Here is a 791-nt window from a genome sequence, read left to right on the forward strand (position 1 = left end):
TGGGCAGTGTCTGTAATGCAGGGCTGTTTTATAGTTATTAAGGCTTTCTCCTGCTTCCTTTCTTGCCATACTCGATTCCTTCCTGCTGTTCTTTTCTTCTCATTTTCTTTTCTTCTATCAACCTCAGATATGATCCACTGGACTCTGTCTTGGCACAACCAAATAGTCCAAAGAAGGATAGATCACATTCATATGGAGGAAGAGAAAATTCACTCACCCTGAACAGTTTTTTTAAAGGATCTTTATATTTAGAAAAGCATGCATTAATATCTATCATCTATAGAAATCACTTCCTATTTTAATTTTTCCCAAGTTTTCATATAATAATATGTACTGTGTTGATCAAATCTCTCATACTAGAAATCTAGTTTCAGTCTTTTATATATACACATGCAGTTTTGCCAGTATCATTTATTGAAAGTTATGTATTTCCTCCAATGGGTAACTTTAGTATCCTTGTATATTTATATATAAATCTAACAATAATAATAAGGAAGACACGATCCTGGATTTCAGAGGAATGGGAGAGCACGGTAAAAGTTAGAGTGAGGGGGAGGAGGGATGACAATGGTATGATACAGCATTCATGTGTGCAATCTTAAAAAATAAATTCGAAAAAAGAGAAAACTTAAAAACTTTCATGGCTGAAGTTAAATAGTCTTCTTTCTATGTCTTCTATTCTGTACCACTGATGTACAGCAGTGGTTCTTAACCTTTTCTGTGGTGGGCCCTTTGTGAGTTGAGCAAATCTTTCACAGGTGTCATATAACAAATATCCTGCAAATCAGATA

The sequence above is a fragment of the Rattus rattus genome, chromosome 9 (genome assembly GCF_011064425.1).
Source record: "Rattus rattus isolate New Zealand chromosome 9, Rrattus_CSIRO_v1, whole genome shotgun sequence".
Classification (NCBI taxonomy): domain Eukaryota; kingdom Metazoa; phylum Chordata; class Mammalia; order Rodentia; family Muridae; genus Rattus; species Rattus rattus.